Here is a 17,033-nt window from a genome sequence, read left to right as displayed (position 1 = left end):
TTTTTTTCTAAAAGAATTTCAAACTCCTTCGAGCAATATAACTCCTTTCGTCCTCGTGTTGCTTGTAATAGAATTTTTCAAAGTTAAGATGTAATTCTTGTAATTGTAAGCAGCGAGCGACGGGCAGCAAGTTGATTAGTGAACAGCGAACTCGAGCTAATAGTGTCTGCTCGAGGGGCGATATATCAAAGGGTCTGTTCGCGAAACTCCAAACGTATCTGGAATCTGGACGCGTTTGTAACATCTAACGCTTTCAAACTTCTGTCTGTATTCGATCTACGCTGTTTGTGAGTTTCCCGAACACGGAATAGCTTGCGAACAGTTTGCGATTAGCTCCAGTGTGGACCCAGCATAAGAAATTGCCATTTATTAAGGCGCTACGATGTATTATTTTACTTTAATCAAGCGAAATTTATTCGTCAAATTAGATAAGAAAAAAGATCGTATCTCGATCGCATGTAAAATTACGACGAGTGTCCGTGACAGCACAAGATCAGTCTAGGTGTGTGCTTTGCGATCGAAGAAATCAGTCCGTTGGCCTCCGGTTGTACACTAATCAACTGGTAATTCTATCGCGTAACTCAATCCATAGAACTTTGGCAACGAATACGATATCAAAACGAACCGTGCTCTACAAAATCTCATTTTGCATTTCATCGAACTTTTCGAAACAGTGCCCGTAAAACGAACAAATGTCGCTTTCACGACGCTACGTGATCGCGGACGTTTTTAGACACGCAAAAAAAAAAAAAAGCAAGGATAGCATACGATTGCGACAAATTTAATAATCCAAAAACCAGCACGAACCTTCCAGTTCCCACTCTGTACCGACGTTAGATTGATATCGCAAAAGTTTCTTTGTGGAGGCTACTAGGCCACTAGCGGTGGATGCGTGGCGCGCGTGAACAGGTTTCAACTATACCACGCTAAGTCGTACATGTACGTCCTTCGTATACATAATAAAGCTTGCAATTCCCTAGGGTTGACTATGTCATCGTGGGGATGTTTTCTACAACCACGATGATATCGCCATAATGCCCATGATTAAACCCGCCACGTTCGTTTAACCTAATTGCCAATGTAGTTTTATTAGATGAAATGGGCGTCGAACGTATATACACGTTACATACGTACATACGTAGATATCGCGTGCAATTTTTGTTATTGTCACCGGATAAAGAACCTTGGGGTTAGTTCTATCTGATCAAATGCCGAGGAAAAAGGAGAAAGCAGTATTGTCCACGAACGATGGTTCTGGTAGGAGGGAATAGGGTAATTTTGCGCGTAACAGCTACGCGTTTGACCGCGACAAACCTATGCCCTTTCATTTTCGAAATACCAAGACTCGTGTTTTCTGAACCCGATTGTCTGCAAATTGCAGGTCGCGGCGTCGAAAGTTGTCCCTATAAACGTCGAGGAAAGTTGGACGTTCGTTCACGTTTCGATGTTTACTTCCTGCAAACGTCATTCGAGATATAGATAGTTGAAATTTCAGTGGTAATGGTTCGCAATATGTAAGACGCGTTGTATAGCAAAGGGCATAGGTTCTCGCTACGCTCTATGGTGATGACCAATGGTGCTTAAATACTCAGTGATCTCACAGCGTGGGCGAAAGATCCTGCCAACTTCTGTTATTACGTGCCTGCGTGTGCACATATGTATGTGTTCCGGCTCGATCAATTCTGTTTCCCTGTCCTCTTCTCGATTTCCCGCGCTCTTCTCTTGGCTTTTTTTTTTCTTTTATCTTCGCTCGTACCACTTGGCAAATGTTAGAGACGCCGAGTCGGCCCGGCTGACCTTACTATTGACAAGGGCGCCATTCCTGATTTATAAACCTCAGACAATATAAGGAAATGAGCTTCTACAATACAAATACATGTACAAGGTGTCCCAGAAGTTACGGTACAAATTGGGTCAGGGTGACTCGGTGGCTCGAAATAAGAATTCGGCAATCAAAAATGACAAAATTGCGTTTCATTCTCAAGGAAAATTTAAAAATCAGTTTCGTTCTTACAGATCTTACTACAAATCGCTATTGTGTATCGCTGTTTCTGTATTCGGTACGATGTGAAATTTTTTGTTTATTACTTAGATACTGCATTGGTAACTACATTGATCAAGCTATCAATACATTATGTTTATTAAGCGTTATCAAACGACCGACATGATGCGATTTACTAATTTTCCCATTTAAATTATTACGTTTAGTTTGTGCTAGAACGTGTTGACAGACAAGTAGTAATAATAAAACAAACCCTCGACTGATTTTCAAATGCATTTTCCTCGAGAACGAAGCTCCCAATACAACATTGTTATTCTTAATTTTCGTCTCTAACTTTGAGCCGCAGAATCGCTCTGATGCAATTTGTGCCATGACTTCTAGAACATCCTGTACAGATATAGAAGAAATAGAAACGGGCAAGAGAGGAAATCGAAAAAACATTTGAAATTTGATCGGTACCTGCTTGCCCGAGAGAGTTTATTCACAAGACTTCTTTGTCTCTGAACATTTCATTTAGAAATGTTTGCTCTTTGATTCTCGCGTTTCCACGATCGGCGACAAGGATAAGGAAGTAGTAGACGACAGGCAGCGAACTTCGCAAAGGAATCGTACGGGAGTTTCTCGGTGAAAAGAAAAAAAAAAAAGGAAAAGAAAGAAAAGAATCCTTTCGATCCAAGTTGTAAAGTGTGTCGCGAGAGAAATATAATAAGTAACCTTAAAGTTGATTCGCGTGCCACGTAATTCATCTCGCGCTACGAGTATAGTCGAAAGTTTAAACAACAGTAATTTATCGTGCCTCGACCGTGCCAGTTTTCACATGCTATCGGATATCGTTCCCAAGAACGTATCCGAACGTATCGGAACAGTAAGAACGAACATGAAAAATTACATTCACTTTTCTTTATCTCTCCCATGATCTAATAATCGATTACGTTTGGAAAGCATGACTAAATCCCACGGAATAGGCGTTGGTCGCGTTTCCGCGTCCAATGATCCGCTTTCTGTTAAACGAAGACGACCAGCAGTACTTTCGATGAATCGCTATTCATTTCGAAGGTCGAGCGCGAGTTGTATCGTTTATGCTAGAATGTTATAGTTCAAGGATCTTGTTGTCTACACCGAGTGACATCGCCATCTATTTATTCGAGTGAATTGCATTTCCTAGAATTTCCCTCGTAATGTCGCTAATTGGAGAGCTAGAACGCTAGAGTTTGTTTTGAAATTGAGATGGGATTGTTTTAGTCGAGAAAAGAATCGTTGCGGTTAAGTAGAGATCGATTCAAAGCAGATATGCCCTGCCAATGGTAGTACGAGTGGCTAGACTACTAGCTTGAAGAAAGGTGTTGCATAAAGGGCAGCGTTTTTGGCACGTTCGATTTTCTAAGTAGTACGAGTACGTGCGTGGTCAAACTAGCGAGAATCGCTGCGGGAACGAGTTTGGCACACGCGCTACCGTAAATACCAACTTTGCGATCGCAGTTTCTTTAATGGGTCGTTGAAATACTCAAACGCTTTCGCGAAGATTATCGTTTACCGTTGTTCGCGTGATTTACAACGCAACGATAACATCCAGCGATGGTGGATATCGCGAATTTTTAACAAAAGAAAAAAAAAAAAAAGGAAAAAGGAAATTAGAAATTAAACAGATGGATAAAGACCAACATACAATATATAACAGTTCTTTAATACAATCAGAAGAAAATTTGCTACTTTACAAGTTCGTATAGCTCGAGATCGAGATTGTTAATGAATAATCCTCCCTTCTAATAATACCGTCCTATCATTTTTCACAATTCCCATTATCCACACGTTTCGATTATTATTCATTATTTCCTGTGTGCAATTCTTCACCTATAATTTTTGTTACATCGAGTAGTCGATATTCTCTAATTACAGAATTAATTTACACAATTTTGTTCGAAAATAAAAGCTCACTTTATTTTCTGCGCGAATTTTTTGGAAAATTTCAATTTCATTTTCCAGCTTCACCGTTCCGGAAAAACAAATCTACCATTTATTCACATCGAGATATCTAGTGGAATTTCAACAAATGTAATTCGTTATCACACCCGTTAATTCAGCGAAAATTACATTAATTAGTGGAATTTTTAGGAATTTCGATGTAACAGAATTTTGCGTGTCTTAATTAGCGAATTCTTCGGAGAACTGTGAACAGCCGGTTAATCTGTTCCCTTTATCAATGAACGTGAGCTTCTCGGAATGGTTCTTTCACAGTCGCGTGTTTCGCTCATTCATTTGTAGTCACCAAATCATCCATTCGAATACGTGTGGACGACCGTCGCCGTCTCGTGCTTTATTTTTTGATTCATAAAACTTTCCTCCCGTCTCCCACCATTCTCCTCCCGCCCGTTTCTTCCTTCTTCTTCGACTGTGAGTCACGTAGGATTTCGTAATCCTCGAACTGCCATGCGCGTTCTCCAGTGACAACCACGATGTACATATGTATGAAAACATTTCTAAGAGTAACGAATAACGTTGCTCCATCTTTGATCATTAGGAATTGAATAGCCAATAACATTTTGCCAGTGTCTGGTTTCAATGGACGAAGATAGGTCGCTCGTATTGAAGTTGCATTCTCCTCTCACCCCTCTCAATTTTAGTTTACATGTGATACGTTGTTTTACTCGTTTTGACGTATTGAATGCGAATTTTATCCGTTTCCGATTGAAATTACAAAAATACACAGCTATACATTAAAAAAGTATATACTACGTATCATATGATAAAAACAATATTAGAATGTATACGAAAGAACAACAAAAATTACTTCATAATTGTACAATTTATTATCATTCGTCGATTTGTTCCAAATAAAGAATGAATCTAGCTCATCTGCCGTTATCCTTCCTGAATTCATTTTTCATCTTTGTCTGTAGAATATCATCTTGAGTCCAACAACGATTCTCTGAATGCTGAAGATTCTTAGAACGTTTCTTGGAAGTTATTGGCAGTAGTATTGATGTTGGTTTGGATTGGACAAATCTGCAAAATTTATCTTTCTGTATTTAAAGTTTGACGCATCGCGGCACAAAGCATGTAACAAATCACATCCAAACATAAAACCTTTTTATATCTTGGAAATATGTAATTTCTGCCAAAAAAAATTCAATATTCGTATTATATTCAGTATGTTAAAATGAATATGTACTAGAAGCTGGAGGAGGGGGAGAGAACCTCACTTTACTTGAAACGATTTGTCTTTTATGACTCCACACGCAATGTCGAATAATCGAATCGTGTTTAATGATATTGGCAAATAAAGCGATTGATCGTAAAGACGAAAGCGTGCGCAAAGGATAGCGGCTGATTTTTTTCTAGGATGCAAAAAAGAAATACATATCATGTGTATTCGCATTGATTGATGCGCGCTTTCCTTCAGAAATCGCGTGTGCGGCAAAGAGCGTGGGCGTGGAACAAGTCAGACGTCCTCGGCGTCTGGCCATGGCGTTGTTCCATTCCCTTCCTCCCTCCGTTTTGATTCCTCTTTCTCGGTCGTACAAAAGAGTTAAAATCATAGATGCGCATCTCACAGCAGCGTTTCAAGATGTTCCAAGGCGCCAGACGATCGTCCGCTTTGTCAACGTTACGAATTACGTAGTTATCCAGCTTTATCCTCCATCGTTGCGACTGCTACTTGAGCGTTCGCCAATCTGAAGGAAACCCTGCCAGAAACTCTCTTTCTCTCCTCAACCTACGTTCGTCCTCTTTTCAAACGTTCATTCATTTTTTTTCTACCGCTACTGCTCATTGTTAAATCAGCAAACTGTTGGTGACTGCGGAGAATCGAAAAAGTTTCCCTAAAAAGTTTCGTGTTGCAGAATTGGATCTGTAACTGTAACGGATTCTCTCGCATCTCGGAACTAGGCAAATATTTACAGGATCAACGATTGTGCCTCTGTTTTGCGTGTTTGCTCTGGACTTGCTAAACCTGTCTTGCGTTTCAACGTTTTCCCTCGTCTCGAGAAATCATGTTTCTTAGAAACAGCATCGGGTTAGAATTCGATACAATATCGTTTCCAACATTCGATTTTACGAATGATTCATGGCACGTTATTGGCGACCGATAAATTATTACAATACATAAATTATGATGTCAATTTACCATAAATGTTTAATTCGATATAATGTAGTATGGCTCATTCGTTTGAATGGAAAGAAGTTTTGAGAAGATGGGGGAGAGAAGAGGATCCCGAATATAAAATTTTAACAGTCGTTATTCATTTCCGAGATGTTATTATTAATAAAAAACTTTGAGTACAGTACAGTGAATCTTACTTATATAAACGCTATCAATGCAAATCATCTACGACCATCATCACTGAAATAGTCGTTGCCGTTAACTGTCGAATAGCCGATGACGTAATAGCGATACCGGCCCCCAATAACTATAGCGTGTTGCACTTAAAATCCAACTAATTGACGAATTTTACCAACATCTTATCGTAAGTAACTATATGGATCAAATTAACTAGCAGCTAACCAATGAAACATTAATAACGTCTATGCAGGCAAAATTCAATGTAAGTTGAGGTCAAATTTTAAGTGAAACACCCTATAGATACTGAGACCAACATCGCTGTTGTGTAAAAATTCACCGACGAGAAATAATTACGATGATTGACCGTTGTATTAGTCATGTTTACATAGGTAGAATTCAATGTAGTGTTTTTTTGTTAGTGTCTCAGAACAAATACTCGCTAAAATACTAAAATTTTATATTCAAGATTTTCTCCCCTTTCCCTCCATCCTCTAGAAACTTCGTTTCATTCTGACGAATGAGTCACGCTATACCACAGCCGTTTAATTTGTTAAATCATACAGAGAAATCAATTGCTCAATTTTCTCCTGGTACTGATTTCAAAATGAAACAAATAGTTCAAAGAATGATGCAACAAAATATTGATTTCCTCCTGGGAAACTGACTTCGCAACTGTAATTCGATATATCAAACGATTTCTTTCGAACAATTTTCACGATTTAAAATTTTATCTCTCGGATGTGGTTATTGGTGAAGATTAAGAAATCCTTGAGAAAAATTTGAGACGGCCATAACTGAAACACGAATCGCATTTTTTTTTATTCACGCTTCGAAGCTGAACATACGCAGTTTAATCGTTGTCGACCAACAAAGTGCTCTAAAACGCATGCGTTTAGACGCAGGCGAAACGTTTGTAGTACTGGCGACGAGTGATGTATTGTAAGGTACTCGTGTCTTCGACCTCCACAAGTTGATTTCGCCTATTTTCCTTCCTTATTATCATCGATTAAATTTATTTACGTATTACCACCACTTTTGCAAACGTTTATTGCCTACATTCTGTTTGAAATTTCGATTGTTTTCAGCGAATAGAAAATTTCTATTACAACTGATAATGTCACCACAAGGATAAGAAGTGCCGAAAGAAAAATAGGAAAAAAATCGAAAATAGTTCACGTAATCTCAATATCGTTAAAGATGTATACGCATTTGTTGCTTGTTACCCCGTTCAATACAGGATCGATTTGTTTATTAATAGACGCATCCGTAACACTGTTAGTTCATCGCATTTGACAATTGATTTTGGTATATGAAAATGTTGGAGTAATCAGTTACAATATGCAGTAGTACCACACGGTATGCGAGAGATAGAGAAATTCCTTGGAAAAAACATGCGCCTGATTGATTATTTCTAATAGATTCAACACATTTTTAAACAATACAGAAATATCTATTAGTTGAAAGTATTATGTAGTAAATAGAATCAGATAGCCTAGCGTGTTGATGCAACCTCGCGAGACTTCTTTTCGTCTTTTCATTACATATTTCTGAAGGTACACTACCTTACGCAACAACTGTGTACGCACCTAAGGATAACCGTGGGTTAGAGATCGCTCATGTAGATCGACATATTCGTACACGAGGTGTACGTAAACATCATACACGGTGACACAATGCGCGATCGCAGAACAAGGGTTGATGGCAGCAAGGCAAGGGCATGCTAGGGGAATGGAAAGGGATTGTCGAAGCGAAAACGGATGCACGTACTCGCGTAGTCGCACACGTGTACAGCTGACGTAACTCTGGTTTCCGGGGACAAATAGACCGAAAAGTAATTTTACCGGGGAACGTAGGCGGTTATTATGGCGATGTGGCTCTTTAGCGTTGGCCTTCCCTCGCTTTCAATCCGTTTCCACCGGCGTTCGCCTGCGTTTACACGAGTTTAATGCACAATGCTCTTAACGTTATGGCCCTTTAGTTTCGTATTAGGCTCGTCAACATTAAACCGTGAGTATTCCAATTGCGCCTGGCCCCTCTTCTTCCTTTCATCTACTTTGTCGCTCGCGAATAAGACTCTGACAAAGTTCCAATTTCGTACGAGTTTGCCAATAATAAACATACACGACGCACATAACGACGTTGTCACGGAACACACTATTATCGATATCTTCCTGTTTTTGCATTAGACTGATCAAAGCATTTTTTTTCTCGGATCATTCGATGTTAGTTATTTACAAAAGACGGTAAAATTAGAATCAGATAATTGATTCATCGAATATACTCGAGGCTAACGCAATCTTCAAACGTTATGTTAGTAGGAACAATCTGTGCCAATGAGAAACATCGAAGTTGTGCCAGAAGCAATGATAAACGGAGCTGTTCATTAAATTAACTCTGAATATCAAAAAGATACTGGCGATTTCGCCACGATTTCCATCAGTTCTAAGAAAAGTACTATCAACAAGTTTAACACTTATAAAAGTATCAAATAATGATTGATAAAATTGCAGGAAAGTGTCGAGTATTGTTGCGATTGATATAGAATTTTGAGGAGATGGAGATAAGGGGAGAAGGACCTTAAATATAAAATTTTAGTTTCGGGTTTTTGTTAGTTTTCGAGATATTAACAAAAAAATTTTCGGTACGATACATTAAATTACTTATATCAACAGTTTTCGTTGTAATATTCTTTGTGCCAGGTGTCAAATAATCGATGATCCAATAGCAATATCGATCTGAATATTTATAGAATATCTCATAATCAATATGATTAAACTTCGTGACCATTATAAATTTTTTACATTATTCGCTAAAAAAATAAAAATTGAGGTATATATGCATATATTATGATAATAGTCCGATATATAAATAACGGAGTTTACGCGAGATAGCTTAAAGTGCGTCGAGATTTGTTATCATACCATTATTTATTATGCCACAGTAAGAAATATTACGATGTTTTATTATTATATATCATAATTCGTTACATACTTGGTCCCACTGTTCCGATGAATGTCGATAAAGTGGCCGATTCCAAAGGAAGTATTTAATGCTATCTCTTGAACAACTTTGAGTATCAGTATACAAATTTAGGAACATATTCTTCATCAAACCATTAAATGTATAAGTAATAAATGTATAGTAACGCACACTTTTATAAAACCGATATCGTTATTACGTAAAGTGTACATACGATACTCACCAACAATAACTACTACAGCATTGATCGTATTACTCATAATCTGTGTAGGAATTCAGTGTATTGTACCGAAAGCTTTTTATTAATATTTCAGAAACTAATAAAAATTCGAAACTAAAATTTTATATTTGAGATTCTCCTCCTATTCCCTCGAAATTTCACATTGGGAACAATGTCGAGTTCATTTTTTTAACTCGGTCATCGTGAGGCAGTTGGCCATCAATTACTTATGAAATGTCTGTAAAATTTAGTATCAGTGAAATATCGTCGATTTTAAATGAGACACCCTATAGATAGATACCGAGAACGAATATTGCCATTACGTTGTTGACATTTGATGGAAACGGACGATTGTACGATACAGCGAAGACAGTTACGTTAGTAACATCTGTTTATGCGACCTACCTAAATTACCTGAAGTTCTATTAATATCTTAGAAACTAATAACAACCTGAAGTTAAAATTTTACATTCGAATTCTATTTGATTCTGATGATTGGATAATACTATATCCGAATATTTTACAGGATGATTCTTTCGAATTGATCATATACTCTCGCTTTTATTTTACATGCACAATCATCTCCCTTGCTGTAGTCGCTAATGACACAGAAACGATACTGGCCACTGATGACGTGACAGTATCGACTTTGGATTAATTAATCAGTGGATTACCCTGTAATAGTTTTGAAGCTCAAAATGAAATCGTCTCTACACATGCATGTGCGCTGATTATAATATATCTAACGCAGAAGATCGCGCAGATTCGAAGTGTTTCACGCCACATGAACTGTCGATAACGCGCCAATCGATCATCCGATTGTCTAATTTCGCTCGTAGGTATATTTTCGTTCGATACTCGCCATAACTAACTCATAACTAATAATTACGCTTGGTAATTATTTAGAAAAGGGAGGAGAGGAGGGATCTCACCGATTTCGACGATTTTTGAATGTCTTGTAGAAATAAACATTTCGAACAACTTTTTCCTATGTACATACATATGTAACCGCCGTTCGGTCTTAGTTTTCGAGATTTTTGCAAAAAACTATTGAATATTGCCTATAGCTACGTGTCTGTGGCAGCGTGTGTGCAAGCGTTGAGTCGCCGATTGTTTATGGTTTTTCTATAGGCACATCAAGGCGGTCGGCAATGGACGCGTATAACGGGTGTACTTGAAAATTCGATTCGGAATAAGAAAACCTAACCTGAACTTTACTTAAACCTAACTATTCTACTTGGTAACTAATTTAATGGATTAGGTTCCGATTAAGTTCTTTATTTCGTTCGCCGGGAGGCGACCGGTTATCTATAGAACCATCGCTTACACACACGTTGTCACAGACACGTAGCTATAGGCAATATTCATTGTAGTAGTAGCAACAGTTTTTTGCAAAAATCTCGGAAACTAAGGCCGAGCGGCGGTTACATATGTACGTACATAGGAAAAAGTTGTTCAAAATGTTAATTTTTACAACGTATTTAAAAATCGTCGAAATTGGCGAGACCGCCCCTTTTTTAAATAATTGCCCTACGCTTTCAATCTCGAGTATGGAAAACCTCAAATTCGAAAATGTCGTGCAGAATTCATTACAATGCTTAATGCTTGCGTTTGATGAAATCGTGACAATTGACATTCATTTTATTCGGCCGCCATTAATGGCTAATTTATCGGCAAGCTTACAACAATGGCATCGAGCCGAACGTCGCGCGGACCTCTTTGGCTTCCACGCGTCCTACTTGCTACATGTTGCAGATAGAATCGCGTCGTTGGACGAGTTTCTGGGAATTCCTTCCCGAAGCTTATTTATTAGGAACGCGTGACACAAAGTATTGAACCGGGTAGTATCGGGGGACGCGTGTTCGCCAGCGTAAGATCTTGGCACGCCGTCACCGGCTGATGCGATTATTGTGGTCGATTGACTGGCGCCTGGAGCGCATCACATCGAATAATTAAGACGAACATTGTCTAAGGTCATCGTGTCACTCGATACCGAGCATAGTGAATCGCTGCATCGAATTCCCCCGAATGCCGTTACCCACGTACTAGCTCGACCTAGATTTACGCACTGGCTACCGGCGCGGCGTGTTGGGACGCTTCGATACCCGTACAACTGCGATTGCGTCTGATTTGAGAAGATCTTTGCATTTTCACAAATGTGCAACGGTACAACTGAATATCTATGGACGAGCTAATTTAAAATATTAGTTACATTGTGTAGATGGTTGAATCTAAGCATCGAAATGTAAACATTAAGTCGAGCTAATTTAAAATATTAATTACATTGTGTAGATGGTTGAATCTGAGCATCGAAATGTAAACATTAAGTCGAGCTAATTTAAAATATTAATTACATTGTGTAGATGGTTGAATCTAAGCATCGAAATGTAAACATTAAGTCTAGTTCACACGTAGATATGTACGTGAATCGCGATACATGTATGAAATACACGTTCGAAATGAAATAACACTTTAGTTGTTAATTTTCTTTCCGAATTCGGGATTTTTCTTGAGTGGAAGAACTTTCATGTTCACAGGGTGCGTCGCGTAAACGATACAGTTTGTTTCAACGTCTTGTCCATCGATAGTATCGAAAAGTATCGTTAGCGCGCGAGAATCACGATACATATATCGCCGTGCGAAATTGGCCTTAAACTTAATATTTACAAGTTCAATGTTTCGATTCACGAAGGGGGATGATCTTTGATTCTTCACGTGGAAAGCGACGATTGTACGAATGGGTATGTTTTAATGGGTCTGTTCAATATATATTTTTGAATTTCCAAAGAAAGAAAAATCATCGTGGATGGGCGGTAATAGTGATTGATTAACGTAAACAGGCAGGCAAAATGACGACGATGGCGAGGTGTGTAGGAGCCGGTTTGGAGAAGAAGCCTGTGGAAACGTAGAATAGGTTGGAAGGTACGTGGCCGGTAGTTGTGGTCGTGATGGTCGTGGCTCGGTTGACGTCACTGGACAAAATGGCGGTAAAGTGACGTCACGAGGGATCCCCTCTCTCTAGGTAGCTCCGCAACGTCGTCAACTGTAGCCTCGATAACGCAGAGATGCTAGAGAATCGAGGTGTGTGTATTCGAGAGAGGGAGAGAGACAAACAGACCGACAGACAGACAGACAGACAGACAGATAGACAGACCGACCGACAGACAGACAGATAGGCAGACAGAGAGTAAGAGACAGGGTAGGTAGATAAAGAAAGATGGAGACGGAAGAGGGTGGATAGTGGAGCCGCGCTCGCGTCACAACGCCTTTCGTTAGTCTGGTGATTTTTGGCAAGATCGTTTCGCGCATTTAGAGGGCGACATTAGCCGGCTTTTCGGGTAACGATCGCGGTCGCAACGCGGCAGACCTGGCTGCCGGGAGACGCCCCGCGCCCACAGAGACGCATTCTCGGAGGAGAGCAGTGGTATCAGTTGGCGACGATGCTTGGACCGGCGCTGGTACTTCTAGGGATCGTTCGATCAGCTCTGGCGGCGTACAGATACTGTACGAAAAATACACCGGGCAGCAAAGGGTAGGTAGGAAAGTTAGGAAGCAGCGAGCAGCAAGATGCCGGACATATAGGCGACAGATATACTGCGCACGTGGCGCAGAGCGGTGATTCGGCTGCGCGCCAGCCCGAATCCCTGCGATCCAGGGCGGTGCGACCGGCGCACTCGAGCTGCTGCGATTCTTAGCCGGCCGCCAAATTCATCCCCTACCTTCTCGCTCTCTGTCCCTCTTCCTTTGCCCTCTACCCTTTCTTCCGCTCGAATATACTATTCCTCTCGATCGTTCTCGGTTTAACGTTAACCTCTATTCGAGCTGCACCCCGTACTGCGTGGGAGCTGCCTCAAGGATGAATTAGAACTCGTGCACGATAACGCGTACTTCCAGCCGATTTTTCACATACTCCCTATCGCGTTTTTTTCCAATTTTGGATGACCTTTTTCTTTATCCATCGGCTCGTAATTTACTCTACATCTACAGTATACGTCTATAAATAACTTTCAGCAATTCTTTTTTTTTCAAAAAAAGTCTATTGATTGATCTACACAGATTTTGAAATATGTATAGAAAATCTGAACAATTTTTTCCTCTCGCGATAATGTCGAATTCTTGATTCACAACAAACGTTACCACGGTCAATTCTACCAATAATTGTCCAAATCCGTAGCAACGTAAGATTCGATATCGGTGGCCAGCCGTTTTACAGAACAGTGCGATGCAGTAGCCTAATTTGAACCTAATATTTTGTTTATAGTACGTATAAACAAGAGTTGAGAAAACTTCGGTAAAACTGCGTGCACAAACTGCACGTGCAAGATCGTAAGAAATATCTGTTATAATTCGCAATTAACAATGAATATCATTAACGTAATAAGTTTGGATTTAGTTAGTTTCCTCGATGTGAAAACGCCATAAAGCGGCCGGTAACTCTTGCGTTACAACAGTTATTTTCCGAACAAATTCAGTGAAAGACGTTATTCTCTGTTCTATAACGTACGAATGTTGCAAATAAACTGATGTTTTCTAGGATGTAAATATAATTGTGAACAAGTTTTTGTAGAAGTCATTTGGTTAGATTCGTTAAATGTGACAATGATAAAGAAAGTGATGGTGATATGTCTGCTATGCTTTATGAGTGTATTACATATAGGTAGGATTTAATACGCTAGTATTGGCAGTTTTTTTTTTGCAAATAAGAGGAAACTACGAGAGTTCGATATCATTGAAATTAGTGAGGAAGTTAATTTTAAATTCCTCGAAATGTCTTTACACACTTTTTATACTCGACATATTTTTTAAATCATCATTGTACATTCATTGAGAAAGTGAATTGAGAATCTGCAATACTTGTTCTTGTAAAAGTTTGATTTTCTCTCATAAACTGAACGGTTATGAGAGACTACGGTAGAATTTTATATGTATATATGAAATATAATAGCACTTATCTTGAGAGGTTAGGAAGTTTCATTACATTTGAAATATAACTAAATATGATGTCAATAAATCTAATCCTAATTCACTGTAGTACATATTTTACACTGTTAACAAATGCATTATGTTCAGAATAACCGTAAGATTATGCAAGAATGTGATCGTATCGTTGATGTTATTTGTTCGTTGATCGTACAGAAATTAAGGGTAACTGATAGTCTTGTAGTAATGGCTGATTAAACGACTTCTGAAAGGGTTAACGTGAGAATCATGCACACTGATACAACAATTTTCAAGGAGATCCGTTATAGCGCGGCGTCACGTCTTTCATATTGATTTCCCGAAAGATATTAATAACTCTCGAGAAGTATCGTCGATAACTGATGAGCCATAATAAACTTTTAAGTGCCGTCCCAGTTGTTGCGAATAGACACTAATGTTTCTTGACGCTGAAACGGTTCACCACCAACTAGAATGCTAGACAAGATTGTTTTCTCTCGTCGCATTTAAATGATTGTCTTATATGATGTAATGTGTAATTGTCTTATAAATTCGAATCACGTACGATGATCGAAATGGACGAATATTATGGTTGATCAATTCACATGTCTTTTCGTGATGGCTCGGGTTGGAAAATTCGATATCGCATATTTATACCTACGAGAAGATGAAAAAAATGGCCTTCCCTTGCGGCCGCTCCCTCGTTAGTTCACGATCTGGAATCGAAGGCCAATTATTTTTGCGTGCGCCTTCGTCCACCGTCATCGGTTCACGAATATTCGGTTCTTTTTAGATCGTAACTCAGTCAGTAACGTATCCTCGTATCTCTCTGTAATTTTTTCTAAACTAAATTTGTAAGCTCTGGACATTCGTCGATTCAATTAGTAAGAGTTGCGGCATTTGTGCGAGAATAGAGCATTTCTACGTTTCTTTGTTCCATTTGATAATTTATCACTTTTTACATCGAAAATCTATGAAGTTTGCCCGTATCGTGAAAACGAAATTTAAATCACGCGATTAATCAGTATCATTAGTTACAGTCAACCAGACTTTAGGTTCTATCGTTGGTTAGTACATGGTTACACTGATGATGTGTATTGGTCAATTCTACAGAATCCACAGCGTCGAATGTACTCGATAGAATCAAGCTTTTGCGGGAATTCGATCGCGATGGAACGTTTTCGAGTTCGTTGATCCCACTGGCGATGAGTCTGCCAACTCTGTTCCACATCATTCGGAAAAAGACTGGAGTCGTGAATATTCAAAAGGAGACGGGGTGGGATCGAGTGTGCGCGAACGAAACGATTGAGATCGTTGGAAAGGCAAACGTATCGAAAAGAGAGAGAGAGAGAGAGAGGAAAGGGTTCTCGTATTAATTACCGCGAATAAAAAACACGGGTGGCCGGCGACACGAGAGTTTGGCACGGATTTTGGTGCTCCGAATTGTCGCTCGGTAACCTGTAAAAAGTCCTTTTGGACGTTGCTTCGCATAAATCGCGATTAACCTTCACCACGGGTTTTTAACTTGGAATTTTTAGCTCGCCGACGTGAAATTAATTTGCCTCTCGCAATTTCGAGCACGAGAGTATGGTATGGCGAACCGAGAAACTCTAAGAAATCTCGCATCAGGTCACAATTTTTATCGTGAATTTCTCGAAGCCACGATGTTCTTTGAGATCAATTATCGACTGTATGTGTGTTTTTAAGTTTTGGTTTGTCTGACGGCAAGAATGATTCCGACTTTCGGGACGAATCCGAGCAATTAAATCCCGAAAGTTTCCGACCATGCGTAATCAGCAATAGGTTGTACCTGTTGCTGGAATAACAATCATTTGAGGTGGCTCGAACGAGGAGCGAGCGATGTTTGGCGATACGTTACATCGTTCTCCGCTGTTAAGTTATTCGGAAGCGGTTTATGTTAGCTCATTTTCGAGAGTACTATCGATCTTACCATTATGGAGTACGTTCGATCAATTATTCGCGCTTCGATTTTAATAATTCAGACCGGTCGGAAAGACGAACGAACGGGCAATCTCTGGCAAGAAGTCGGTTTCAATTTAGTCGCGCTTTTTTCGCCTCTAATCATTTTATCCGAGAGATTCTGTATGGAAAGAAAAAGACGATTTATCGTCGAGGAAACAGGTTTTGAAGAAATGTTCAGGTCAGAATGTAGAACGATCATCATCTGAAAATGAATCTTCTCGTTTCGACACGCTTAATTACGTGTTAATGCAATAACCGATCACAATCGGTACTATATACCGCAATGATAACAACCGATCATTGCGACATCGATAGGTAACGTTGTTACTGTTATTACGACATCTGTGGCTGACTGATAATGTCGTGTTGATGCGTTTTACATGTACGAGGTCAGCGTGGGTAGCAAATTATTTCTTGCATCGACAACCAACTTCGTATTTGCGGCTGAGTGTATTAAATTAGATGACTATATAATTGATCAATGAGATTGCGCGTGCTCTCGTGTTTCGAACATTTCATTTATGTTTGTAATGAATTCGTAGAAAATACTGCATATAAGGCACTGTATATAAGAAGTTTTTATTGCATTTTGTATTGAAATTATTATTAGCCAAACACCAATCAGAGGATTG

The 17,033-nt window shown here is 39.3% G+C and overlaps 1 protein-coding gene across 1 annotated transcript in view; it reads left to right on the top strand.

Moving 5' to 3' along the window:
* The window catches only part of LOC122526824 (voltage-dependent calcium channel type A subunit alpha-1), a gene marked incomplete at its 3' end in the record, with an annotated part of 65,162 nt that overhangs the window by 22,686 nt on the left and 25,443 nt on the right, over nucleotides 1–17,033 (top strand). The gene's annotated exons all lie outside the window — the stretch shown is intronic.

This window comes from Frieseomelitta varia, unplaced genomic scaffold (genome assembly GCF_011392965.1).
Source record: "Frieseomelitta varia isolate USP_RPSP 00005682 unplaced genomic scaffold, Fvar_1.2 scaffold_195, whole genome shotgun sequence".
NCBI classification, from domain to species: Eukaryota; Metazoa; Arthropoda; class Insecta; order Hymenoptera; family Apidae; genus Frieseomelitta; species Frieseomelitta varia.
Note: the sequence above shows the minus strand (reverse complement) of the source record. Positions and strands in the feature narration are given on the sequence as shown.